Source organism: Dermacentor variabilis, chromosome 9 (assembly GCF_050947875.1).
Source record: "Dermacentor variabilis isolate Ectoservices chromosome 9, ASM5094787v1, whole genome shotgun sequence".
Classification (NCBI taxonomy): domain Eukaryota; kingdom Metazoa; phylum Arthropoda; class Arachnida; order Ixodida; family Ixodidae; genus Dermacentor; species Dermacentor variabilis.
This window is the reverse complement of record NC_134576.1, coordinates 96,650,056-96,677,880: the sequence shown is the minus strand read 5'-3', so window position 1 is coordinate 96,677,880 and position 27,825 is coordinate 96,650,056. Positions and strand designations below refer to the sequence as shown.

At 48.4% G+C, this 27,825-nt stretch overlaps 1 long non-coding RNA gene across 1 annotated transcript in view; it reads left to right on the top strand.

Moving 5' to 3' along the window:
- LOC142558101 (uncharacterized) overlaps positions 1 to 18,222 on the top strand; it is a 30,705-nt gene extending 12,483 nt beyond the window's left edge. The window contains exons 2-3 of the long non-coding RNA XR_012822952.1: positions 11,348 to 11,585; positions 18,069 to 18,222. This is a non-coding gene — a long non-coding RNA (uncharacterized LOC142558101). The remainder of the gene's footprint in view (positions 1 to 11,347; positions 11,586 to 18,068) is intronic.
- The last annotated feature ends 9,603 nt before the right edge of the window (positions 18,223 to 27,825 follow it).

Below are 27,825 nucleotides of genomic sequence, written 5' to 3'. Positions count from 1 at the left end.
TGCGATCTCCGCTTCGCATGCTTCGAGAATCGTGGGAAGGCAGGGGCGACGACCCAGTCGTGGTGGAGTACGTGCTTAAGCTCCTCGAACGCTTAAGAAGGGCACAGGAGTTGTCAGGTGAAGCAATGGCAAAGGCCCAGCAGAGGGCCAAGGTTTATTATGATCGGACCGCCAGGGCCCGTCGTTTTGAGGTGGGCGATGAGGTCATGATATTGCGCACATCGCTAAACAACAAACTAGACGTGCAGTGGGAGGGCCCAGCACGAATTGTTCAGAAACTGTCGGACGTTAACTACGTGGTGAGTCTGCCAGGAAAGCGGAAAGCACTGCAAGTTTACCACTGTAATCTGCTCAAACCTTATAGACAAAGGGAAGCAGTAGTGTGCATGATGGTAAACGTTCCTGAAGAGCTTCCGGTCGAGCTTCCGGGACTAGGCTCAGTGACGAACAGGGAAGACACCGGTCAAGTCATTAGTGACCTTATCCGTAAAGCACCGCTGTCGCCTGAGCAGAAAACCGAACTACACCAGCTCTTACAAGAGTTTCAAGGTCTGTTCTGTAAGAGGCCTGGTAGGACTTCTGTCCTTACTCATGACATAGAACTTACCTCCCCAGAGCCAGTACGATCCAAGGCATATCGGGTGTCACCCCGCCAGAACGATATTATGGAGGCTGAGGTAAAGAAAATGCTACAGCTCGGTGTTATTGAGGCAGGTGAGAGTGATTATACCTCCCCTTTGATTTTAGTTGAGGTACCGGGCAAGGAACCTCGTCCTTGCGTCGACTACCGCAGGCTTAATTCCATCACTAAGGATCAAATTTATCCGATCCCTAACACCGAGGAGCGCCTTGAGAAAGTTAGTAGCGCTCAGTTTATTTCCACCCTAGATCTTGTCAGGGGTTATTGGCAGGTTCCACTTACAGAAGAGGCTAGTAGGTATGCGGCGTTCATTTCCCCAATGGGAATATTCCGTCCTAAAGTGTTGAGTTTTGGTTTGAAGAACGCGCCATACTGCTTTTCAAGCCTCATGGATAAAGTGTTGCGGGGACAGCAAGAATTCGCTTTACCGTATCTAGACGACGTAGCGATATTCTCCGCATCCTGGTCTGAGCATATGGCACACTTGCGGGCAGTGCTAACCCGCCTGCGCGAAGCGGGCTTGACAATCAAGGCTCCCAAGTGCCAGTTAGCACAGGCCGAGGTTGTCTACCTCGGTCACGTGATTGGTCAGGGTCGTCGCCGCCCCTCTGAAATAAAGGTGGCCGCTGTGCGAGACTTCCCGCAACCGCGCACGAAGACCGATATTCGGTCCTTCTTAGGTGTCGCCGGCTACTATCAGAGGTACATCCCCAGGTACTCTGATATCGCGGCTCCCCTGACGGATGCTCTAAGAAAGACAGAGCCGCAAACAGTCGTCTGGGACGAGACAAAGGAAAGAGCTGTTAGCGCCCTAAAGAGTGCCCTAACAAGCCAGCCTGTGCTACGATCGCCAGACTATACAAAAGGGTTCGTTGTTCAGTGCGATGCTAGTGAGCGAGGCATGGGCGTTGTACTGTGCCAACGGGAAAATGGAGAAGTAGAACACCCCGTCCTGTATGCTAGTCGTAAGCTGACCAGTCGTGAGCAGGCGTATAGCGCCACCGAGAAAGAGTGTGCGTGTCTCGTGTGGGCCGTTCAGAAATTGTCATGCTATCTAGCCGGCTCGAGGTTTATCATTGAGACGGATCACTGCCCTCTCCAATGGCTGCAGACCATCTCTCCCAAAAATGGCCGCCTCCTGCGCTGGAGCCTCGCTTTGCAACAATATTCCTTTGAGGTGCGTTACAAAAAGGGGAGTCTCAACGGTAACGCCGATGGCTTAAGTCGAAGCCCCTAACGTAGGAATCAGCCTCAAAATTGTTTGTTACTGATGTTTTTCTTCCTGAGGCAGGATTTTTAACATATTGCTTTTGTTTAGTGTTTCAAAGTGATGACATGCTTTCTAGTGCAATTTTCCAATTTGTGGACGCGTTCTGAGTGCTGCTAGACTACTGTAAGGAACTAGGCAGTGGTATAGAAGGGGAAAGAGCCTGGCAGGGCTTAGTGAGGGTTGTGCCGTGCTTGCTGACTGAGCGGTTGAGTTTCAGCGTAGTTCTACGCTTGCCGGGAACGAGAACAAAAATGTGAACTCTCCCGAAGTCACCTTGCAGTGTCCCGTGCGAACCTGAACGAGAGAACGAGGCCTTCTCTGTGCGCTACGCTCAAGAAACGTCGAGGGACGCCCGACTTCGGTTATGAGCATCAACGAGCGACATCCCTCCGGACAGCGGATGCAGTCCCCTGACCATCGGGATCTCCTTCCCCCGGCGGGGCGGTCTGTTACGTTTCGCCTACGACGCGCGGTATAGCCGGCGCGGATGCAACGGACGCCGGGGCTTCGTTCAAAGCGGCAGACATTTTGGCCCGTTCGGCGCCGCCGCTACGCCTCCCTGCCAAGCGCGTCCAGGCATGTTCCAATGCCACGTGTCTTCATGTGCGTGTGTGAGTGTATGTGCATATTGGTGCCCACGCTTGTCGAAGCGCGGCAGCCGGGGAGAGGAGCTTCCCCCAACTGTGAAGCGAGGGGTCTGACAGGCGCCGACACGACGTATGAGCCACCTTCTCTTCCCATTGTGCCCGAACGGCGCCGGCACGACGGCTGCGCCACCTTATCCCTTTGTGCCCGAGCGGCACCGTCACGTGCTCGTCTATAGAGGGGTTCCTTCTTGCCCTCAACTGCGAGAGTATAAAAGCAGCTGCCCCCGGACGCCAAAGGAGGCTCCGATTTCTTCTGTTGAGTAACGTGCTCTCCCGTCTCTCTACTTCGGTCGACCTGACCGCCAACTCTTTGCGATGTTAGAATAAACAAGTTGTTTTGTTGTTACCTGTTGACTCATGCTTTGCCGGGACCTTCGGATGCTTCCAGTTGTACCCCAGGCCGCCAGGCCAACGCTACCCTTGGGGCTTGCGACCCAGGTGCAACAACGGGCGTCAGCGCCGAGTTCCCAACAACTCGTACCAGCGGTGCGATTACAACACGGGAGAGCACGTTACGCGACGGAAGAAATCGGAGCCACTCTCGGCGTCCGGGGCAGCTGCTTTTATACTCTAGGAGTCGAGGGCAAGAAGGAACGGCCTGCGAGAGGCGTCCGTGACGGCGGGGCACAGACACGCTGAGAGACACGTTGAGACAAGAAGTGACGCATCCGCCGGGCCGGCGCCGATCAGACCTCCTCGCTTCACAGTTGGGGAGCTCCTCTCCCCGGCTGCCGCGCTTTGACAAGCGTGGGCACCAACATGCACACACACGAAGACGCGTGGCATTGAAACATGCCTGGACGCGCTTGGCAGGAAGCGTTACGGCAGCGCTGAACGGGCCAAAATGTCCGCCGCTTTGAATGAAGCCCCGGCGTCCGTTGCATCCGCGCCGGCTATACCGCGCGTCATAGGCGAAACGTAACAGACCGCCCCGCCGGGACAAGGAGATCCCGATGGACAGGGGACTGCATCCGCTGTGCGGAGGGATGTCGCGCGATGATGCTCATAACCGAAGTCGGTCATCCTTCCGCGTTTCTTGAGCGCAGCGCACAGAGAAGGACTCGTTCTCACGTTCAGGTTCACACAGGACACTGCAAAGTGACTTCGGGAGAGTTGCCATTTTTGTTTCTCGTTCTCAGCAAGCGATAGAACTACGCCGAAACTCAACCGCTCAGTCAGCAAGCACGGCACAACCCTCACTAAGCCATGCCAGGCTCTTTCCACATTTATACTACTGCCTAGTTCCTTACAGTAGTCTAGCAGCACTCAGAACGCGTCCACAAATTGTAAAATTGCACTAGAAAGCACGTCATCACTTTGAAACACTAAACAAAACCAATATGTTAAAAATCCTGCCTCAGGAAGAAAACATCAGTAACAAACAACTTTGAGGCTGATTCCTACGTTAGGGGCCTCGACTTAAGCCATCGGCGTTACCGTTGAGACTCCCGTTTCTGTAACGCACCTCAAAGGAATATTGTTGCAAAGCGAGGCTCCAGCGCAGGAGGCGGCCATTTGTGGAAGAGATGGTCTGCAGCCATTGGAGAGGGCAGTGATCCGTCTCGAAGCATGCGAAGCGGAGACCGCAGCGAGCGACCGTACACCAGCTCAGCTGGCGAAAACCCCGTAGCCGCATGCGGCGCGGTCCTCAATGCAAACATCACCCAAGGCAGACACAGCTCCCAGTCAGTTTGTTGTTCAAACCACAATGCTCTCAACACGCGCTTCATGACGGAGTGGAGCTTCTCATCGGAATTCGACTGCGGGTGGTACACTGAGCTGTGTAACAGCTTTACCCCACACCTTTCGAGAGAGGCTGTCGTCAAAGCGCTAGTAAACACTCTGCCCTGATCTGACTGGATTTCCGCAGGAAAACCAACTCGCGCAAATATGGACAGTAGTGCATTGACTATCTCAACTGAGCAGAGCTCTTTAAGCGGCACTGCTTCAGGGAACTTTGTCGCTGGGCAGATCACAGTCAAAATGTGTCTGTACCACGTGGCTGTTACCGGCAGAGGTCCCACTGTATCAATAACGAGCCGTCTAAAAGGCTCCGTAATGATAGGTACCAACTTCAACGGCCTGGTCGATTTGTCCCCTGGTTTGCCCACCCGCTGACAGATGTCACATGTCCTCACAAAATGTTATGCGTCACGAAAACACCCTGGCCAATACTACTCTTGCTAGAGACGGTCCTTAGTCTTAACTTCTAGGTGTCCGTACCATGAACCCCCATGCGAGAAGCGCAACAGATCCTGACGGTAGCACTGAGGCACGATCAGCTGATCGAACTCCACTCCCCTGCGGTCTAGATACTTCCGGTACAGGACCCCACCTCTTTCCACAAAACGAGCATTTTTCTTGGCGATACCTTCCTTGACATTGCAGCGCATGTTTTCTAGGCTGCCATCCTTTTCTTGCTCGGCTATCAAAGCCGACCGGCTGACTTTTAGCAACCTATTAAGTGCATCTGACGTAGGCGCGATGAGCAAATCTGCAGATAGCTCTTCTAACTTTCCCGTGTCGGGCATTTCCTCTCCAGTATCTGGTGCCTTCAACGCTACAGGCTCAATTTTATTCAGTTCGGACGTGCTCTGAATATCAGCTTGCTGCGCCTCCGACCCTTTCTCACTGTTCGACAACGTCGGCCCCGCAACTACCGCCTTTGCAGCGAGCTCCCGAACTCTCGATCTGGTCAAGGCCTGAACGCTAGCCTCACCAAACAAAAGCCCCTTCTCGCGCAGGAGGTGATCGGACCTGTTCGAAAATAGGTACGGGTATTAGGGGGGCAGCATAGATGACACTGCGGCCTCCGTCTCCAATGCTCCGAAAGGTCCTTCAATAAGCACTTTTTCTACGGGCAGACACACGCTATGAGCTTCCACGGCTTGCTTGATCCATGCGCACTCGCCCTTGAACATATCCGGTTCTACGTAAGAGGGGTGAACTACATCCATTGTAGCTGCGGAATCACGAAGCACTCGGCACTCTTTCCCGTTCACGAGGAGGTCTCGCATGTAAGGCTCGAGAAGCTTCATGTTCTCGTCAGTGCTGCATAATGACAAAAACACGACTTTTGTTTTTGTTTCTGGACACTGCGCCGAAAAGTGACCCGGCTTCTGGCACGTATAACACACGCGCGCTTGCCTCGTCTCGAACCGCTTTCTGCGTTCGGCTTCGGCTGCCGCCGTCTCCTTACGTTCGGTCGGACTGCTTTCACTCGCATCCGCACTACGTGTGTCCCCCCTTGCTCTCATGGGCGTGAACTTCGGCCTCTCAAACTTGGAGCCAAATTCACCCTTTTGACCGTCCTTAGCTCCGCGAGCCCGACGCGTCACAAACTCCTCGACTAGCTCAGCGGCTTTAGCCACCGTACTAACGTCTGGCCTATCCAAGACCCAGTACCGCACGTTCTCAGGTAAGCGACTATAAAACTGTTCCAGCCCGAAACACTGCAGAACTTTCTCGTGGTTACCAAACGCTTTCTCTTCTATGAGCCACTCCTGCATGTTTGACATAAGTCTGTAGGCAAACTCTGTATATGACTCACTTCTGCCTTTCTCATTTTCCCGAAACTTCCTACGGAGTGCCTCCGCTGACAGCCTGTACTTTTTTAGCAGACTCGATTTCACTTGGTCGAAATCCTCTCCCTCCTCTCTCTTCAAGCGAGCGACTACGTCGGCCGTCTCGCCGGGTAACAAAGTGAGCAAGCGCTGTGGCCACGATTCCCGAGACAACCCCTGCTTCTCGCACGTTCGCTCAAAGTTAACCAGGAACAAACCAATGTCCTCTCCAAGCTTAAACGGCCTCATCAGGTCAGTCATTTTGAACGATACTCGTTCTCCTGCACCGTGTGCCTGACTTCCATTACAAGCGCGTTCCATCTCTACCTCGAGACGCTTCATTGCCAAAGCGTGTTGACGGTCGCGCTCCTCTTTTTCTTTCTCTTTCTGTTCTTTAGGTTCGCGCTCCTGTCTCTCATTTTGTTCTTTACATTCGCGCTCATCTTTCTCTTTCTGTTCTTTACGTTCGCGCTCCTGTCTTTTTGCCGTCTCCCTCTCCTCAATGGTCTCAAGGCATTCCGACAGCTCGTCATCCTCAGCTTCTAACGCAAGAATAGCCCTCAGCAGTTCTGGTTTTCTGAGGTTGTCTGAGACATCCTGACCCAACTCTTTTGCAAGCTCCAGCAATTTCGGTTTGCGCAACTACTTCCAATCCATGGCTGCTCTGAATGCTGCTTTCTCTACTGCCTACTATTGTCTTGCCGCAAACTAACCCGGCAGCAACGACAACCACAATTACCAGCTCTGTTTCTGACACTAACAAAAGCCCGGCAAAACTCAGAAGAAGAAAGTCCCGCACTCACCAAACCTCGCAGCCAAGAATTCAGCGCAGTCGTTCCGCTGCAGGCAACCAGTCATCACACAGGGCTCGTTACACTGCTCCCGGAAGGTCGTTGTGCTGCTCAGCATACAGTCGACCGCATATCTTCGCTGCTGGCCTCCGTTGTCGCGATCTCACCGCTGGCAAACAGTTGTTGCATCTGGGTCGCAAGCCCCAAGGATAGCGTTGGCCTGGCGCCCTGGGGCACAACTGGAAGCATCCGAAGGTCCTGGCAAAGCATGAGTTGACTGCTAACAGAACAACTTGTTTATTCTAGCATCGCAAAAGAGCGGCCGGTCAGGTCGACCGAAATGGAGAGACGGGAGAGCACGCTACTCGACGGAAGAAATCGGAGCCTCTCTCGGCGTCCGGGGCAGCTGCTTTTATACTCTCGGAATCGAGGGCAAGAAGGAACGGCCTGCGAGAGGCGCCCGTGACGGCGGGCACGGATACGCTGAGAGACAGGTTGAGACAAGAAGTGACGCATCCGCCGGGCCGGCGCCGGTCAGATCTCCTCGCTTCACAGTTGGGGAGCTCCTCTCCACGGCTGCCGTGCTTTGACAAGCGTAGGCACCAACATGCACACAGACTCACACACACACACGAAGACACGTGGCATTGAAACATGCCTGGACGCGCTTGGCAGGAAGCGTTACGGCAGCGCTAAACGGGCCAAAATGTCCGCCGCTTTGAATGAAGCCCAGGCGTCCGTTGCATCCGCGCCGGCTATACCGCGCGTCGTAGGCTTACGTAATAACAGGCTTCCGAGAAAGAGGGTGACTTGGCGTCACGGCGATGCCCCCTCTCCTAACGCAACCGTTGGCGCGCCAGTGCGGCAGTACGTGTTCCCTTCCTTTGCTCCACTAAGCGCACGTGAATTGGCTTCGCAGCCAATGGGAATTCGATGTGCCGCTTTGCTGCAACAGACGCCGGCTTTTTCGCTCATTGAACCATTTTATGTGTTCTCATCAAAACTGCTTGTTTTCTAGCCTTTTGGTTTTTTCTTTTTTTTTGTCTTCCCTTACATGCGAGTGAAATTAAAAGCCCGCTTGTTAGTACTTTTGGTTGTACTCTCTTCTCGTGCCGTCGTTTTCTTGCTTTGAGCTTTCTGTTTAGTCTCGTCCTTAGCTCTGTTTGCTTTCGAAGTGATGTACCAACTAGCTCCCCAACAAGCGTTATTGTGTCTTGCTGCTTTACTGTCGATGTCGAGAAGCGGTACAAAATTTCATTGCAACTTGCACTCACCAAGGCGCTTATTGGTTTATCAAGCCAAAACAATTGTAAATTAGGGTATAGAAGTAATCATAGAAAAATATTGGCCCCTCATTAAGAGCCAGCTTTAGCTCGGGCCAAACTCCGATGGCGCCTATTCAAACACATCTAACACGCAGAAACGTTTTGTGAGATAACCACAGGGCCAACTTTAATGAAATTTGATGCATTTGAGAGAGAATGTTGAATTCTAGTGACTGTATTAAGCGTAATTTTCATTTAGGGTGTGACTTTTTAAAATGGACTTCCAAAAATTGGTAAGCTTTAAAAAAGTGAAAGCATGAGTTTAGAAATTTGTATCTCTGCGCTAAGAAGAGATATCGCAGTTCTGTAAACTGCATTCGTCAGAGCATCAAAAGCAGACAAATTTTATTTATCAATATATCTCTTACATAAATGTGTGCCAATGTTTACGAACGCTTTGCAAAAGTGCTGCTCGCACATTATTGGTGTATTTGGCAAACATGTACTAAATTTGTCCGCCTTAGATGTGCTAGTAGATGTAATTTATAGAATTGTGATATCGCTTTTTGTGGCCGAGCTACAGAGTTGTAACCTTCATAATCTTTTTTTTTCTATAAATTTGCAATTTTCAACAATTTTTATAAAACGATTGACCGCCGAAATCGCAAATTCGCTACAAACAGTCACTAGATTTTAACATATTGTTTTACATGCCGCAAACCTCATCAAATTTGGTGCAGTGGTTGCCGAGTAAAACGATTTCGCCTTTCCTATGTATTTAGATAAGAGGCCCCTAGCTAAAGCTTCCTATTAAAAGCATCAGTTGTTGCAACAGAGAGAAGTATTTCATGCAGAAACGAAGGAATTATATGCTTTCTAAAGTATATATATTGTACTGCTTATACTTGGACATGTCTGGCAGCAGTGCTTGCAATTTTTGACATTTTTGCGACGGAAAATAATTCTGCAATTGCGTGCGCAAAAAAGAAGTAAGTACGTGAAATAGACCGACACTCTTTTTCCTAAGGGATTATGCTCGACAAAATTGTCAAAGTGGCATATCGTGATGGTGTGTGTATATGCAGTGTGAAACCTCTGCATATACACACCATCGACATTCCTTATCTTCTAATCATCGATGAAACAGAGTACATTGCACCCCCGACACTTGATTTTGTCGCTTTGCCTGACCCATTGCAAAATATGGGAAACGCCTAACTCATTTCAATTGTTCCTCGAGTTGTGGTTTTCCTATATTATCGTAGAGGATGAGGACACAATTTCATGGTTAGTAGTACACCTGGCTAGGGAACGTGCGACGATTACTACTTTGATCGCGTCTACTTTATGCCTTATATTTCAAAGCATTGAAGTGTTTTCATGGAGTCTGGCACAGGAAACACTCACACTGAAAACTCAGCACTAGTGTATTGCACAAAATTCCTTTTTTTGTTTACATTCTATTCATTACTGCCATGGCCAATGAACGACATTGGTATGGTATAATGATGCGTTATGTGTAAAAAGACGGCATTTTGCTGAATATTAGACTACACAACGATTTACTGAATTTTCGATACCCTGAAAACTGGCGCTTGACCTTCACTTCGCTGAAACGTATAGATTTGCGTTGTCTTAGCAGTAAATTAGGGAATAAGTTTCGAGGAATTCTGTGCAGCGTATGGCAAGAAAACATTTCCTGCACTGAGTGCATATGAATTTGAGTGTATAGCCCTAGTACAATTGAAACCAAATGGGCGAAGAATATAGCTCTAAGGACGGTCATGTTTGAAACGCGAAATAGATGTCTTGAATGCCATCACTCCGTTTACTGGTCAGTTGTGGATAAAGGCAGGAGAAGTGTGAAATCTAGCCCATACATATGGGAGAGAAAACACGAGGATACAAGAGTGGAGAGGAAGTGCTTGGAGGGATTTCTGGAGTATACCTGGAAATCAGGCCTGGTCGTATGGTACTTGTTTTGACTTACGGTTTGTAAGGCTCACAGCTTGTAAGACATCCCAGGAGAAACAGCCTTGACTGTCTGCGTGATTTATGTCGCATTGCTTCTCGTTTTGGAAAAGCCAGTCCAATGCTCATTGCCAGGTAAGTGAAGAAAACAAAGAAATATGCTGCGTTTTCAGAGGACAGGCGGAATTTGAGGCAGATTCGTCGGGCCCCGGTAACGCCGCAGTTGTCTGGCCCGATTGAGCAATAGAAGCCCCGAAACATTTAATAGCAGACAACTGCATTTCGTAATAAACAGATAATCCTAATCACTGTTGAGAAACCATGAAATAGAATGACGTCGTTTTTTTTCTATATTTCGAGAAGTCGTCTCCAGAACCAGTGCCGTGCTCAATGTCGTGAATAATTAGTGACCATGCGAGGCAAGAACATAAGCCGAAAGGGCAAGTCGAAGGAAGAGATTAACACTCTCTTTGGTGAAACTACTGTTTCGATATCAAAACAACTGTGTTGTTCGAATTAAATTCCCCCGTTATTTGCCCGTGCGTTAGACGCAAAAGCTTACTTTACACGAAATTCTCGGAACAACCGATTTCCTCCATTTCGTGCCGCCAGATCGTCTACCTTTGCATTGAAAGTTTAACTCTGTAGTAGCTATTGCAGCCTAGAACGAGCGATGACGTTAAATTAGAAGCGCCATGCCTTCTCAAAGCAAACATTCACGTTTGTCCTGGAATCCAAGTCCAACAAACTTTTGTGGTCGACTTGCGTTATTACGAATTGCAGGTAGACGGTAGTGAGCGTAGAGTTCAGCGTGTAGACTACAGTTCGCGTTTCGCATGCAGTCTGTTTACACATAGCCAGCCTTGCTATTAAATAAAAGATGGTGTTCGCGAATTGCCGATGCAACCAGTAGGTCTTGAGAAAGCGCGATAACGTAATAACAGTAAAAACTACACCCAGAAATCAAGATAGCGGGGAATATACAAGGAAGGCAGGGATGTTAACCACTCAAGAGCCTGGTTGGATACTTAGGCTAGAAGGGAGAAGGGGAGGATAGAGAAGGTATAGAGACTTGAACGGACAGTACTTGAAATAAAGCCGTTCGCGCAAACCAAACCAAATTCATAGGTAAAGCATCCGACATACGGCAAATCATACCGTACATTTTTATTTCCTATTATATTGAATGTATTCGTCCAGGAACAAGTTGGACAGTCATGTGACTGCAACGAAGACTGTCCATCTGGGATGTGCTGCGTGCGACTTACGCTAGATGAAGGAACTGTGTGCCACCCACTGGGCCAAAACGGAACTACCTGCTCGAGCACTACCCTGAAGACGAGTTCTTCCGGTGTAACTGAGGCTACAATGGATACAACTGAGGGAACCACGCCGAAGTGCACGGATCCGTACAACACAGCGTGTCCTTGTACAAAGGGTAATGGTTCACTAGTACTAGGAGCAATATTGTACAGAATAAGGCGTTCGAAAAAAAAAGCGAAAGCTTCTCATTTTTTGAAACACAAGCGCAAGCAGTGAACTGTTTTCAAGTACTTCAAGAATTCCAGCGGCCTATCTGTTACTTACAAATTCGCAGCAGCTTGAAGAACACTAACTGCGTTACATAATTATTTTTGTCTGAATATTGAAGTTCAGCGCATAGTCCCGATGAAAATAAGTAAGGGCTTCGCAGTTTTGTCGTCAAGCATGGGGTTGTTGTTGACTACGGAGAAGTCTATGTATGTCACCATAATTTTTCATGTAGAGAAAAGACCACCGTATTTCCTGATTCAAGCGGAGAAGTCATGCAATGAAGTTCTTGTGCGGTTCAGAACAGCGATTTTACACTACCTGTTGCGATAAATATTTTCTTTACCAAGCAGTCAGCTTTTAGCACCGATATTCTTACCAGGCGCTATGCATACTCCGTATCAGAAGACCACGCATAACATGTACATAACGTCCATACAGCGCCTATACAGCGTGCTGCGCATGGTAAATATAATTAGTGTAATGAAGCAGACGCGCCCTTGTGTATAACAAGGAAGACGAAGGACCGTGCCTTGATCGCGAGTGGGCCCCATGCTACGGACAGCCCTTGCAGTGCCTTTACCTAGCGTTCCACAACGTTGTGAACGACAATACACCTCGTCGCATTTGATGGAGGTTGCTGAGATCCTTCATCTTGTCTGGAGCTCCGCACTCGAACCCTGCCAACAAGATCGCCTTGCACTATGCCTGATCCCGCCACCTCGTTGGCTGCACCACTGGCTGCCACTGTCATCTGCGCCGGCGTCCCTCGTCAACGCGACCCACCCATTTTCAGTGGGGCCGCCGAACACGACGTGGATGACTGGCTGTCATCATACGAACGTGTAAGTGCCCATAACAAATGGGATGACCAGTCTAAGCTGACCCACGTGCCCTTCTACCTAGCCGACGTAGCCAAACTGTGGTTCTTCAACCACGAATCCGAATTTACAAGCTGGTCCTCGTTTAAAACTCTTTTTGCCGAAGTGTTTGATTGCCCAGCTGTGAGTAAGCTACGCGCTGAACAGCGCCTACGCCAGCGCGCACAGCAGCCTGCAGAGACATTCCCCAGCTACATCGAGGATGTTCTCGATTCGTGCAAGCGGGTAAATCCCAGCATGTCCGAGGATGAAAAGATCAAACATATATATACTCAAGGGTATCGAGGACGGCGCCTTCCAGATGTTGCTGGCCAAAAGCCCAACTAGCGCATCCTCATTAACCTCTGCCAGTGCTTTGACGAGCTGCGCCGCCAACGTTCCATTGCCCGCCAGAACATTCAGAACGCCGATTCCGTCTAGAGCATCGCGCTTTTTCCCGACATGACCAGCTCGACCCTCTCACAGCATATCAAAGATTTTATTTGTGAAGAATTGGGCAAGTAGCTGTCGCTGCTGCCTCACAGCGACGCACCTACGGCAGCTTTGCCGCCAATGCTGCAGCACCCCATCCGGACTCAGATATCCGAAGCGCTTCCTGCAGCTCCTACGACCCCCCCCCCCCCCCGCCCAATCCTATGAGCGTGCCGCTGTCCCAAAGCGACTTTGCCACTCATCCTACGTGGCTCCCGCTCAGTTATGCAACCGTGGTTGCACGGCCATCTGCGCCGACAGCTCCCTTTTCATCGCCCGTGCATCCGGCTTCATTTCCAGTTGCCCGACCGTCACCACAGTTTTTTCGTCCCACCGAGAAGTAGCGCATACAACCGGCCTATCTGATTCGCTTGCAGCATTGCTGGCCATGTGGCGCTCTTTTGTCGCCGACGCGCCCCAACTACGCGTACCACCTTTGACACGCCCAGCTATGTGCCACAATACGCTGCCACGCCTCCATTTTCACCGCGACGTCTTGATACTGATCGCCGGTCAGAAACTCGGCGGTCCCCTTCTCCTCGTCGATGTTCGATTTCACCCCTGCGTCGTCGAGCTCCCACTGAAGAGGGAAACTGATGGGTGCAGTTCCCGAGGCAAGAACTGCAAATACATCGACGTTTTCAAGACCTCGTTCCTCGCCGCAAAATGCTATTACCGTTTTTGTAGAGGGAGTACCCGCAGTGGCACTAGCCGATACCGGAGCAGCCGTTTCCGTCATTCACGAGAACCTTTGTCGCAAATTAAGAAAAGTGACTACAGCTCCCTCTGGCCTGGTGCTCGCCACTTCCAGCGCGCAGCGAATTCACCCTTCAGCGCTGTATGCACGGTCCGTGTCGTCATCAACGACGTTCTATACATAATCGAGTGTTTCGTGCTACCATCGTGCTCTCACGACCTTATCTTTGGCTGGGATTTCCTGTCACGTCATCATGCTGTCATTGACTGTTCGCGTGCAGAAGTGTCGGTTTTACCACTATGTGAATCACTGCTCACCATCTCTCATCACTTTGCCGACAAGCTCATTGTTAATGACGACATAACCATACCTCCTGAGTCGTCGATGGCTGTTGTCCTGTCGTCTGATGCCGCATGTGACACCACTGTGGTGTTCACGCCGTCCGATTTGTTTGCTCAGCGCAAAGGCATACTTCTTCCGTTTGCCGTGCTTGCTATAACATCTGGGTCAACTGTGATTCGGGTCACCAACTACTACCAGTACCCGATGAGCCTACTGCGTTGAGAGACCGTAGGATACTTCCAGGCGGTCGACTACGTTGACGATCTCGATGTTCCTACTGACTCCCTCCGTCAAGTTTACGCCACCGCTTCGGTCTCAGACTTATCACTTTCAGTGGGTTTTGACAACGCCATCGACCCTGATTTTTCCCCATCTCATCGCCGCCAGTTTCTCACTCTCCTTCACAAGTTTCTCTCTTCTTTCGACTGCCATCAGACGTCATTGGGCCGTGCTACCGATGTTTCTCACACCATCGACACCGGTTCCCACTCCTACTTGGGACAGCGCCCGTATCGTGTCTCCGCTGAAGAGCGCCGAATCATCACAGAGCAAGTGGACGATATGCTCAAACGTAGAGTCATCCGCCTCTCTCAAAGTCCTTGGTCTTCACCTGTAGTATTGGTAAGAAAGAAAGATGGCTCCATTCGCTTTTGTGTCGACTACAGACACCTAAACAAGATAACAAGAAAAAACGTTTATCCACTGCCTCGGATCGATGGCGCTCTCGACTGTTTACACGGCGCAGAATATTTCAGTTCCTTGGATCTGCGCTCTGGGTACTGGCAAGTTCCTATGGCCGAACCTGACCGTCCGAAAACCGCATTATTTACACCCGATGGCCTCTACGAGTTTAACGTCATGCCCTTCGGGCTGTGTAACGCGCCCGCTACTTTTGAGCGTACGATCGACACTATCCTTCGCGGCCACAAATGAAAGACCTGTTTATGTTACCTCGACGACATCGTCGTCTTCTCAACCGATTTTCCGACCCACCTCACTCGCCTGCATGAGATTCTGACCTGTCTCGCATCTGCCGCCCTACTGCTTAACCTCAAGAAGTGCCGTTTTGCTGCGAGCAAGCTAACCATCTTGGGTCACGTTATCTCAAAAGACGGCGTCCTCCCCGACCCAAACAAGCTCCGTGCCGTTGCAGACTTCCCAAAGCCCACGTCTATCAAAACCCTGATAAGTTTTATTGGCTTATGTTCCTATTTTCGTCGCTTCGTACCTAATTTCGCATCCATCATGGCGCCCTTGACAAGTTTACTTTCCGCCAGTAACGGCATAGCAGCGTGACCACCTGAATGTGATGCAGCATTTCAGCAGTTGCGTCACTTGTTGACCTCACCACCGATTCTTCGGCACTACGATCCTGATGCTCCCACGGAAGTTCATACTGACGCCAGCGGAGTTGGCCTTGGCGCGGTCTTAGCGCAACGGAAAGCTGGCTATGATGACTACGTCTTCGCTTATGCGAGCCGTACTCTAAAGAAAGCGGAATTAAATTACTCCGTCACAGAAAAGGAGTGCCTAGCGATCATCTGGGCACTAAGCAAGTTTCGCCCATACCTTTACGGCCGTTCTTTTGCCGTAGTTACTGACAAACATGCCCTTTGTTGGCTTTCTTCCTTGAAAGACCTGTCGGGACGCTTGGGACTTTGGGCGCTTCACTTGCAAGAGTACCACATCCGCGTCATGTGCCGCTCCGGTCGCAAGCACTCCGACGCTGATGCGCTCTCTCGCTCCCTACTGACGCCTGATATGGCGTCTTTGTCACCTCCCTCGTCCACACTGTCACCGTTAGCCATCACTGGCATGCTCACAGAGCATGCGCAAGGACCCAACACTTGTAATATTACTTGTCTGCCTTGTCGCTTCGACTGACACCCCTTCGGCACGAGCACTGCGTTGCCAAGCAACCCACTTTTCCGTGCGGGACAACATTCTATATCGCCGCAACTACATGCCCGACGTTCGTAAATGGCTCCTTGTTATACCTTGTCATATGCGCTCTGACATCTGCGCGTCTTTTCACGCTGATCCCCTAAGCGCTCATGCCGGCGTCCTCAAAACTTACACACGGTTGCGTCAACGCTATTATTGGCGAGGCATGTACAACTTTGTGCAAAAGTACATTCATTCTTGCACTACATGCCAACAAAGCAAGACACCTACCCAGCGTTTAACAGGACCGTTACAGCAGCTACTGTGCCCATCTCGTCCGTTCGACCGCGTCGGCAACGACCGCTACGGCCTGCTTCCATGTAGCTGGTGTGGAAATCGGTGGATTATCGTCGGTGTAGACCACCTTACTCGCTACGCTGAGACTGCAGCTCTGCCAGTAGCGACCGCCCATGGCGTTAGTTTCTTCATCCTTTGCAATTTGGTTCTTCGCCAAGGCGCTGCCCGAGAACTACGGAGTGATAGAGGCCGTGTCTTCCTGTCGGAGGGCGTCCAAGCCCTCCTTGCTGAGTGCAGGATAATTCACCTCAAATCGACCGCGTACCATCCCCAAACCAACGGTTTGACCGAGTGGTTCAATCGCACTCTTGGCGACATGTTGCGGATGTACATTTCATCCGATCACTCCAACTGGGACACCGTACTCCATTTTGTTACGTTCGCGTACAATACCGCGACGCAAGCGACCACCGGCTTATCCCCCTTTTTCCTTGTGTATGGCCGTGAGCCTTCATGCCCATTGGACACCATACTGCCCTGCCAACCTGACGCTACAGCGTATACTCCGGTGTCCGAAGTCACCAAATATGCTGAAGATTGCCGTCAGCTGGCACGTGCCCTGACTAGTGAGACACAAGCACGTCAAAAACAAGACATGACCGTGCTCATCAACCACCGCACAACTTTGCTCCTGGTTCGCTTGTATGGCTTTGGATACCAGCCCACGTTCCTGGGCTTTCTTCTAAACTCCTGGCGCGTTATCACGGGCCGTACAGTATCGTCGAGGCCACTTCACCGGTCAACCACATTGTCGAGCCGCTCACAGTATCACCAGACCTGCGCCGTCGTGGCCGAGAGAGAGTACATGTCAACCGCCTGAAACCCTATTACGATCCACTCATCTTCTCCGCGCCCTGAGTCGCCAGGATGGCTACGCTTCGATCGCGGGGCATTGTAATGAAGCAGACGCGCCCCTGTGTATGTGCCGACTGACGAGGAAGATGAAGGTGCGTGCCTTGATCGCGAGTGAGCCCCGTGGTGCGGAAAGCCCTTGCAGTGCCTTAACCTAGCGTTCCACAACGTTGTGAACGACAATACACCTCGTTGCATTAGCTTCATCTTTTTCCTGCATCCTGCATCATATATCCTTTCTTTTTGTTATCAGCGTATAAAATCCCATCCCTCTCTCATTTCGCTCGCCCTGCACGGAAAGATGGGAAGTGAGCTTTCTGTATGGTATTTAAGAGCACTACTTTGCAGTCAAACTACGGTATAACGAAATGGTATGTAGCGAAATAACGGATATGACGAAGTCGGTGAAATCGCCCTTGAGATTCCCGTAGAGATGCATAGCGCAGTACATGCAATAACGGATATAACAAAGTAAGGGCCTGACATAGCGAAGCAAACATGGCTTCCATTTCACGTTGGTTATAAAGATGTTTACCTGTATGCTGTCTTAATTAGCACCGGCGGTCATACCTTCCACGTCTGCTAAGTTATCAATTGCTTTTCTTCCCTAAATATATATTTCGACGAATGTAATGCAATGCCTTTCCTCAGCACCCGCCATAGTTGCTCAGTGGCTATGGTGTTTGGCTGCTGAGCACGAGGTCGCGGGATCGAATCCCGGCCACGGCGGCCTCATTTCGATGGGGGCGAAATGCGAAAACGCCCGTGTACTTAGATTTTGGCGTACGTTAAAGAACCGCAGGTGGTCGTAATCTCCGGAGTCAACCACTACGGCGTGCCTCATAATCAGAAAGCGGTTTTGGCACGTAAAACCCCATAATTAATTTTTTCCCATTTCTTTCAGCAGAATATATATGCGAATTTATTTCGGGGCGGCAAGCGTTGGAAAGAATGGACAACCCTAATCCAGTGCTCGGCAAATGTGTACCAAGATCGAACTATGCTGGAGAACCACTGCAATGTTAAAAAGCACTGGAGAGAAAATAAACAAAATATGTCAATTTTATCCCAGAAAATTCTTCCGTGGTGGCGGTTTCCTTTCCTTTTTCTGTGCGTCTTTTTTTTGAGTCTGTGCGTAATAGCCAAAAAATAAGTCACAGTGACGTTTCACTTCGTGAAAGCGAGTGACGCGCAAGCGTATGGGTGCTATAGCGCACGCGACGCTATCGGCTCTCGGTGCGCCTAGGCGCCCACACTGTCCGCATCGCAAATCGTATTGAAGACAGGGCTCGCGCGGCCGCGCCATACGCAGCAGCCGCCGGAGTAGAACACCCCGTTGTAAGCAGTCGCTTACTATCTAACTTACTTAACATGGTGTTAGCGCGCACCTGCAGACATGTATACCGTCGTGCTTTATCGCGCTGTCTATCGCTTCAGCTCAAACTGAGCGGTGGGAACGCAGCGCACCCAAAGCAACGAGCCGTCGGCCCGCCTAGATTGTGCCCTCAAAGCAGATTGCTTTCAAGATAAAGCCCACGGGACCGCGCGTGGCCGAAGCTCAAGGGACAACATATTGCCTATATATATATACTCAGAGTGAATCGGGGAGACCGGGAAGTCTTTACCAATGTAATCTCCGTCGCTTGTCTGGCGATATGCTTCAACGTGCCCGCAGGTGAAATGAAGTAGAAACATATAGTTTAAGTTATTTGCTATTCAGAACGTATTCGACTTTAGAGTGCACTATTAAAAATGTTCGAATAGCCGTTTCCGTTCAAATGTAACGCATAATGGCACTTTTGAATTCTCGAAGATGAGGGGCCGATGCAAGCGAGGAGTCTTCCCCGGATGATTGTGCTGCTGGAGGGTCGTGGTTGTTGCGGAGAGGCACACCAGTTCCTGAGAGAATTAACGCACGGCTGATAATCCGTTCTTCTGAGCAGGTTCCTAGCCGTCATTCAGTATAAACGCCCCATTTTGAGGCAGCCTGTGAATCTCCTAACTTGGTTCAGGCAAGGAAAAGATTTTTTTACAGTGTCACCATGTCTGCAACCCAATAAAACTGGGTGCCCAATGCGGTACTACACTTGTCTTCTTCAACGAACACAGCTGACCTGCAAGTATCACTACGCATATGTGAGGCATGCCGTTCCTTTTTTTTTTGTTTCATTATTACCATATATAATACAGAAACTGCTGTGTTGGGCGGACCTAGAGTTGAGAACATCATTACGTTTGGGTATAAAATATAAGATAATTGTAATATGTTTTTCTCAGGAATCGGACTCGAGAATAATTTTTCATTTACACCCCTGGCAAAAAGCCGAAGGATGCCGCTACCTTCTTTGTTCTTTAAATTAAACAAAATTCTCGCGTTTTACGTCTGGCGATATGATTATGAGGCACTCTGTACCACCTGGGGCACCTTAATGTGCACCTAAACAGAAGTACACGAGTGTTTTTTACATTTCGTTCAGACAGAATTCAGCGACCAGGTTTGAAACCGTGAGCTCGAGTTTAGCAGCGCGACGCCATATATTCGCTACGTAGCCACTAATTAGGCAACCGTGCTGTTTTTTTTGGGGGGGAGGGGGGGGTTGTTAAGCATGGACAGGACAAAAAATTTCAAACGGCTTACGGGGCAAATATTAGCGTATATAATGGCTACCTAAAACTGTTTTCGGCGCCCGAAGTCCGACCGCAATAATATATCCCGTACCAATTACTGCACATTGTGTTACGCGAGCAAGACAGAAACATGAATGGAATGTTGCACTGCAGTTTTTTTTTCTTTTTCTGTAGGCATACTTCCCGTAAATCTGAGTACAGGGCGCCTTATAGGGCCGATACACTCTAAGTGTTCGATGCGCAAGCAGTATGTCTACATATGTTTTTCCGTCTGCATTTCGCAAGACCTATCAATGAAAAACTATATGCGCACAAATGCACATGAGACATACCTGCTCCTTGAAGATCAAGCAAAATATTTGTTCCCCAAAGGGAACCGTACAATAACATAGTAGAATGAAAGCCGACGCTGCGGCCGCAGTCCTTGCGCAATCAACGAGTGTGATTAAAAAAACGAAATCAAGAAGAGAAAGAAAGCCATATATGGCCTAAGGCGTAAATACACGTCACATGTAATTATAAACATCCTCTGAGGAGTCTGCACGCATACAGCAGCAGGCGAAGTAGCACGAATGACCCTTTGGGCAAGTATCGCCAGCAGTTTCCAATGGCGCGACCTTGATGCGGCCCAATCCACTTCGATCGCAGCGCCGCCACAGTATTTTTCGTCGTAACGCGCTTCACCGCAAAGCACGCACCGCCACAGGCGTTCGTTCAACTCAACCGTATTCTAGTACATGCATTCTATCCAGTACGTATGCACTGCAAAGAAAACCTGTAGCAACTGCGAGAGGAGATCAATCTCGCGTGCATCCGCCTACCTTGATTCTCCGCGACCCTCCGGCTCGTTTCTCCATCCCCACTTCGCTCAAAGTTACCTGCACATTCTTCTAGGAGGCGACACTTTGGCACGCGCTGAGCGCGCTACTTCGTAATTTCTCCAGCGCTCGATTCTCGTCCCCTCCCCACGCCTATCTCGCTCGCTTGCTTCGCGGCCTCGGACAGACACCACCGTTTTGAAGCGCTGGCCACTTGCACGCAAAAACATCGTTTGGTATGGTCAGACAGGGTAACGCAAACGCTCCAAAACATTTGTTCTTGCGACTAAATGCGCATTCGACACAGCAAAATTATTTTATACATCAAACCAAGGTGTTCTGTTTTTATTTTATTATTTTTTTGCGCTGTGAACATTAGACGAAATAGCTAGCTCTGGATCTTTCGCCTGTTTTCGTAGCTGGCGCCGGTCGGTGAGATGTGGAAGGTGATACTAAACACGCCGAGAAAATGGCGCGGGTGCTCGTGCCATCAATTGTGAGAAGGGGAGTGCGGGACTGCGATTTCCCGCGCAAACGAGTTGAGAGAGGAGCGAAGGAGACTGTAGCTCTGAGCTCACATCGATAATCACCGTCGATGGTTTCTGCGCAATTCACTCAAATTACCTCGCTTTCCTTTAGGCCATAGATGCCTCATGCATTAATGAGAATTTTGACGAGCGGTACATATGTGATTCTTAGCACCTACACGAGGTAGCATAATAAGCAACTGCAGATGCATCGCGAACGTCTTGCACAGCTGAGCTAGCTATATTTTAAGTATTCGTTGGTATTGAGGACTGCAGCCTATTTAGAACTTTGCGATCGTTATATTACGATTTTTTATTACTGTGTCAAAACAAGCAGGAAGAGGAGCTCGTACAGATTATGAGAATCCTCCAGAATCGAAGGTAGCACGATTCCATTGCCTATTTGATTTCCGTTTACTTCAATATTACAACGTAATTAAAGGTTCCTTACCATTTGTCTTTTAAAACTTTTACATGTCAGCCTAGTTTATGCGACAGATTTGTTGTTGATTTGTTGAATGATTAGTTGAATGATTCATATTTGTTGAATGGTTCACTGACTAATTCATTTATTTGTTTGCTTTTAACGTCGTATAACAACAGAGGGAGCAATATAGCAACTAAGGGGAGGATACTACAGATGCCGTAGTCATGGACTCTTTATAACCTTTTTGCACCTGCGGTTTATTGAAGTTCGCATATAATTCCGCACGCAAGTTTTGCCGCTCAGCAGAACTCAACGGCCACAGGCGCTTGTCAAACCACGATATCTCGTGGTCGACTGCAGGCTACCCAGTGATCCATCCTGGTGGAGGAGTAAAATTCCAAATACCATAACAGGAACAAGCTACGAGCACAGGCGCACATTGTAGATGAATCGCGTGCAGCTACCCGCACGTTGGCTGCTAAATCAAAAAATGTATCGAAATATTCCTGAATGTGAGAGCACCCGGCTTGCTCCAGCAACATTCGCTTGTCCTATACATCCACATTTCAATAATAATTACATAATTTTGAGGTACTCTTGAGGTTCAGTAGTAGTTCCTGGACAACATAAAACTAATGACTCCCGCTGACTTGGTACGACTTCACAATGCATTTATTTCTCCAAGCTAAAATAAGCCCTCGTGTTTTATGAAGTACTCTCACTAGAGTGCCTCTTTGGGCAACACGGATATACATCTCTATAAACATTTGGTGCATTTTGCTAAGTACCGAGCGCGCATACAAACAAAGGGAACAGTTCTCGGTATTAGTGCCATTTGGAGTGCGAGTTTTCATCAGGAAATATCATTACATAAAAGCCCATACTGTAGGGCTAGCTTGTAGAAGTTTCTATTCTACTTAACTTGGCGTCTACGAAAAAAAGCCAGTGAAAGCTACGAGAGCAAAGGCAGGGAGCTCTATCAGACGAGCGTCCAGTTTTCTATCTCACATAGGGGTGGCAACAAGGAAGAGAAAGAGAGAGGAAAACCAAATAAAGGAGAGGCAGGGAAGATCAACCTGCCCAGCGTCTGGTTTGCTACCTTGCACTGGTGGTAAGGGAAAGGGAGAATCGAAAGAGAGAAAGAGGAAGAGATCGAGCACTATGCGCACGCAGGAGAACACGCAGCACAACTACTAGATTATGTGCAGCGTAAAAATGACAGGGTTTGCATTTATTACTATTTTCCCGTATGTTCTTCCGGCGCTAGCCACAGTACAATATAAGTGGCCACGTGATGATGAAATCAACGATATTCTCCTCCATAGTTCTTTTGGCAAACTCACTTATTACCCCTTTGTTCGTTATCTGTTGCGGCTTCACAATAGATGTATAGTGCTCTTGCTCAAAATGTCGCCTTTCCGAAAAGATTATGAAAAAGCAAGCCACAACACAACGGACTCGTTTGATGGTCAGCTCGTTCCAAATCACCCTGTGCACTGGCAACAAGTAAAGGCCGATCACAGTGCAAAAGTGTGAGCAATGTAGTATTCTTAAGTAAAAACAGATTTATTTACCCGCACAGTAGACGCATGTGGCAGAAATCTTGAGGAGTCTTTCGTGGACATGTCCTACTTTTATTTATTTTTTGCTGCCTCTCCGCGTACAATGATATTTCTGGAAGAATACGTGCGGAGGTCGCGTGGTGTCCAAAAAAAAGCATTAAGGAGCCTCCATAGAATTTAATAGAAGACGCTATTTTTATATTTTGACAGCGTCATCTTGCAACTATTTTCGTTTTTCCTAAGGCGAGCGTAAAGTTATTAGGTTATCTCTCAACCTGCAACAATTTTAAATGTCTAGGCATACGCTACACTATTGTAATGAACCCCGGTATTTCTATTTGAAGTCATTTAATATGCTTGTTTTCATGCTGTTAATCAAAAAAAGGAATTGTGATTATTGCTGAGAATATTATCAAGCTGACAAAGCAGGTTGCTCAAACTTGAATAGTAGCACCTTAAAACAACCTTAAGGCTTCGTCAGGATTCCCTAAGTTCGTTTTATATTAAACACATTTCTTATACCATATCACTTTGTCTAGTTGATGTGCCCCTTCACTGCTTCAGATTCATTATTTCAAATTTCTTTCCTGTTCAAAGAACAATCTTTTTGTGTGATTATGTGATTGCCCATGCAGCCAACAGGGAGCCGAGAATTTTGAATAATTGTGACAGCGACCTTATCGTTGTCATAGCGTTGAGTAAACGAGGCGTTGTCTCAGCATAGGAATGACAGCATTCTCTCAGAACTGCGCAACCAGCCTCACTGAACCAAGCAAGAATATAAAACGAAGAGCACAAGAGATTGTATTACTTTTCAGCCCAAGTTGAATAGCATGTATCAATGCGAAATATCATCCTCAATGGAGTCGCGCCAACGCCTGGACTGAAAGGCGAAAACCATTCTAGGCGAGGCTGTTCGCGACACCCATAGTCTCGCTGATAGGTTTTCTGCGGTCGCATTATTTATTGATCGTAGAACGCCGTGTAAACGCAACCGTGCAGCAAATCGAGTCCGATATTGTTTCTCCTTTCTCAGGATAGTACTGAATGCGACATTAGCGTTTCGACATCCAAACATCGAAGTTGCGCAGCCAATAAAAATTGCATTACCCAATTTTACACTGTCACGCAATGTCTGAGAAGTAACATGACGAAACGTTCCCGGCCTTTCCTAATTCGTCGAAAAATATGTTTTAAAGGTATGTTTGGAAGACCCTTGCGTGAAATTTTACTTTTGCAGTTACCAGAAAGGAATTACAACAGGAAGGTGTGAATAATCCAGCGTTGAGTGTCTGAAGCAGCACTGCGGTATTCTGGAAGCTGATCCTTTATTTTGCCTTTCATGTTTTCGCGTAGGTTTATTACAATGACAAAGGCTACCGTTTCCATCCTTGCTGAATGAACAGATGTTTAGCGGAAGAAAAGTGAAACGCTTTCTCTTTTCCCAGAATAAGCTCAAGCTCGATAAAAAAAAAGGAAGTGGAAGAGGAAGTGGTTCAGCCTCTCTCCGTTCTCCCGTCAAAGTGCCTGACACTGCCACTGTTTTAACGCACAGACTGGGAGAATTTTTCATCATCACTGTCGGCGGCAGTACTGCAACAATGCACGATTACAACTCGTGCAATGCACGTAGTGTTTCATGCGCCGGGCGGCCGGTGATTAATGAACGCCGCCTCTGACACGCACTGGAAGATGATTCACCGTGCACGCAATATGAACCTTCAAAAAATAACGATAGCTGAAAAAAAAAATGGGCCAGACAAACATTTATTAAAAAGAGTGCGCGCAAAGCATTTGCTCCGTCCCTGTATGTTCACGTATCAATTAAAATTCCATTATCATCCATTCAAAGAGTACTAAAGCAGCTTACCGCAGTATTTAGTCGAATTAATTACTCGTATCATATAGAGAACATCACCGATGAAGCTAACAATGTGTTTTATTATTTATGACGCGACTCACGCTTAGCCACTGTTCCCACTAAGCGCCAAGAGTATATAACTATTTTTCGTGCCAAATTACAGTTTACGTGTGCAGTGTGGTCCTTCAATTAATTAATCTTTGCCGTGCGCTGCAATCTGTTCAAAACGCTGACATGAGATACGTATTCAAGAGCTGCTTATATCACTGCCTCGACACTGAAACTAAATCTAAAGCCAGCGTCATTAGACTATCATCTGACCGTAAAGTAGCAAGACTCTCGAATTCATCAGTTTTTGCGGCTTTTTACAGATGATAAAAAGAACGAAGCTTCAGAGCGCAACAGCTGTGCGCACAGGTTGGCCTGCAAATCATGTTTACGAACTGCCTCTAAATATAGTCAATTCCAGAAGTTGCAGGAATGCCCGCACGTGTTTTCCGAGCCTGCGACGCATGAGGTAATCGTCCTAGAATTATTGTTTATGATAGCGTAATTCCGTAATTCGCACATACTCATTTAACACTGCTCCACCAAGATCAGGCTCGGTACCATTATAGTGCATGAGCAATGGAAAATAATGAGAAAACCACGATTTTGCAGTAAATAAATTGTGCAAAACACATCATTTGTGCTTTCCTTTCTCACACTTGTAAGTCACCGGGGCTTACTTTTGGTGCTTGTGAGATAACCTGCCCAGCGGTATCCTGCATTTTGAGGCTTGCATATTCTCTATACAACGACCACGCGAAATGTGCGCTATGAACAATAACCTGCGACCACTACATTCACACAGCGCCTCCTTGTGTAATGCGACATATGTGTCATTAAAAATTGCTGCCAACACTCATCCACGATATGCGTGATATCTCCGCAGCGTTCATGACGACAGCGAGTTCCAGAGAAGGTTTGCAGAGTGAGTCATTCTCTCGTACTTTTTGTTCATGAAAAAGGAAAGACACTGTTCTCACACTGTGCCTCAGTGTAACCTACGATGTATTACCACTGCCATGCCTAGCTTGACTTGTGCGCCATGTATTTTCTTCTTGAAGGAAGACATTTTGGCAAAATAGTATCTCAATGCTTCAAGAATAACAACAGCATGACGACAATGTGGAACTGAAATATTTATGTGCCTTGCAACGAGACTGCGCGTTGAGCAGTCTCCAGCTTTTCAGCAGATGTACAAGGCAACCTTAACGCGGTTAGCGTGGACAAAGGAAATACCGGAATCTCGGTAAGCAGCACGCCCGTACAAAGCAGACACACAATCGACTATCTCTGCAGATGGAGAGCGAAATTGAGGCGAAGCTAGTTTGGCCCAATTCGCCTGCACTTTGTGAATTAGTTCAGGCTGTGCTGCACCTCCCATGTTTATTTCAGTGGTACAAGTGTAGTGCCATTTGCATTGCCCCTTTGATTTCGAAAATGGCAGGTAAGAGTCCGGCACTGTTGCCAAACTTGCTGCATCACCTGCATTGTCAGTGCGGATGAGGTGCAGCGACGAAGCAGCACATAATTACTCCTAAGCCATGTTATACCACACGCCCCTACAAAGAATGTGACCCTGCTGCTTAATGGCGGAACTGGGCCGTTAATCGACAACGATGGCACCCATGTCTATGAGACAAACCAGTATGTGAACGTGGCCCTCGAATTTGTCCTTAGAAGGGCTCTTCTCGTTATTGAGGCATGCGATTTATTTTGCCTACCGACTGCACGGGCCAGTATTTCAACTACACCATTAAATTGCCAATTTTCGCTGTCTGAGTGCTGACAAAGAGACATTGCTTATTATTTTTCCGATGCCATGGCAGCCGCAGTTGTGACAGGAGTGACCACTGCACACGCCGGCCTACGCCAGTGACAAAAGGCACGAGATGCTAGCGAGAAAGAGAGAGACTGGTTCATAGGGAATAGCAAGACTTGCTGATCGCAACAAATCACTTTGTGGGGCTAGTTGGTGCACAGCTTTCAAAAGATGAAGCGCCAACAGTGATGGCACACTAGGAAGGAACAAGGACAGGACAAGGCGCCTTGTCCTGTCTTTGTTCCTTCCTATAGTGTGCCGTCACTGTTGGCGCTTGATCATTTCATTGCTGATCGCACCGTAACTCAAGCGTGCGGCTGACACCTGAACATATGATCAGCAGTTTGTGTAAGAAGGCACGTAAGCAGTGTGTGTAAGAAGATCGCTCTTGGTCTCACCATAGCGGACTGCTACCGCCAGTGCGCGCATACGGATACGCGAGATGCGAACGCAGTAGCAGAAGCCTGCATTACGCCAACATTTTCGCACTCGTTTCCGGAAGGCCCTAGTGTTTGATTATGGCTGCGCTTTTGAACTGGTGCTGCACTGGCTTAGAACTACGAAGCGAGCTCGTTAATCGAACGGAACAGCTATATGTCGGAAATCCAGAAAGGAAGCGAAAAAAATAGAGGACAGAACGAAAGGCGAGCGAAGCTCTAGGCTTCTTTGAAGAAGGAACATTAAACGATTTCCACAAAATGGTCGCGATGTGTTGTCTAAAAAGTTGCGTAAGATTGCTATTGGAGTACGGATGCGCAGTTTCGGATATCACAGCTGGTACAGATGTAGATTTCCTCAAAAATATTACGATATCGAGCACCGTGCTATGCTGTGCATAATTACGACAGAATTCTCAATATAACTTCAATAAAGCAATCATTAGAATGGGACTCCCTTCAGAAAATAATGTTTACGCCTAAATATTTTCCACGTTATGTTTTATTCGTACACTGGCATACCGGGAAACAGACGCA